This window comes from Papaver somniferum, chromosome 8 (genome assembly GCF_003573695.1).
Source record: "Papaver somniferum cultivar HN1 chromosome 8, ASM357369v1, whole genome shotgun sequence".
Taxonomy (NCBI): domain Eukaryota; kingdom Viridiplantae; phylum Streptophyta; class Magnoliopsida; order Ranunculales; family Papaveraceae; genus Papaver; species Papaver somniferum.
In genome coordinates, this window is record NC_039365.1 from 89,659,399 (window position 1) to 89,660,710 (window position 1,312).

The 1,312-nt window shown below is 39.6% G+C and overlaps 1 pseudogene; it reads right to left on the bottom strand.

Moving 5' to 3' along the window:
* Positions 1-877: 877 nt before the first annotated feature.
* LOC113307078 lies at positions 878-977 on the bottom strand (annotated as a pseudogene).
* Positions 978-1,312: the final 335 nt, after the last annotated feature.

A 1,312-nucleotide genomic window follows, 5' to 3' on the forward strand; every position in this document is an offset into this window, starting at 1 on the left:
AAGTCATTTGAAAAATATTGGTTACTATTTTAAGCATACTTCGAAGTTCTTTACGGTTTCTGTAAGTTGAATGCATGACTGCGCCGCCTTGTAATACCGGTGAGGCCTTGGGTATCAAAGCTCCACCGAGCTTCCCTCGCCTCTATTCAACTTACGTTAACTCGGATTGATTCCAGAGGGGTGTGCTTAGATTGTAACGAATTCCCGTTCGAAGGATTAGAAGCTGGTCTAGAAACAATCTAAGTGGAGCCATCATGCTTTTTGTTTGCTAGAAATCAATAGGTTTGATTTGGTTGAGTCGGCCTTGATCTGTGTTTGCTTACCCTTCCAATTTAGAAAATTATATTGTATGCCTGAACGTAAAAGAGATGCACTAGGTAGATTTGTTAAAGAGAAACCTAGTAGTTCGAAGCGTCTCGATTACCTTAATCTAGAAAGTTCGGCTTTTGAAGAGTCTGTTTTTGAACGTTCTTTGACTGGGGAGAGAATCCCTGTTGCTCCGATAACGCCAGAAATGGCAACTTTGAAAGCTTTGTTGAATCCAAATAGGACTACCCGTCCTTCGTGTATTAAGTTAGCTGAAACGGAGGCACCCTATGAACTGAAACCTGGGACCTTACAGATGCTCCCAATCTTTTTAGGGAAATAAAATGAAAACCCTTATTACCATGTTAGGGATTTTGAGGAAATTTATAGTACTCTAAGAATTAGAGGCTTAGATGATGATGCTTTGAAACTTAGGTTATTCCCATTTCCCTGAAAGATAAGGCCAAATCGTGGCTGTATAGTTTGGACTCCGAGTCAATTGAGACATATGAACAACTTACATCTGCCTTTTTCAATAAGTTTTTCCCTAGGCACAAAACATCGTCTATTAGGACGCAAATATGCACATTTTCACAACAAGAGGGAGAATCTTTATATAAGTATTTGGAAAGGTTCAATGATTTATTATCCCAGTGTCCTCATCATGGTTTAGAAAAGGTTAGGCTAGTTCAGATCCTTTATGAGGGTTTAGATTATTCAACAACGACCATGGTTGAGTCTCTATGCACTGGTGGATTTGAAAACCAAACTGTTGATGCGGCGATGGAATTTTTTAATGAAATCGCCGAAAAAACCCAGCAATGGAAAAATAGTAGGGCACCCCAGAAAACAATTCTTTTAAGTAGAGGAAACGTTAATAGGGTAGAAGGAGGCTATGAATCAGATGCCAAAATTGTTGTTATAGCAAAAAGGTTAGAAGTCTTAGAAGTGGGCCAGACTAGTGGTACAGTGGAGCCTTTTTGGGAAGGCCAGAATATTGAAGAGC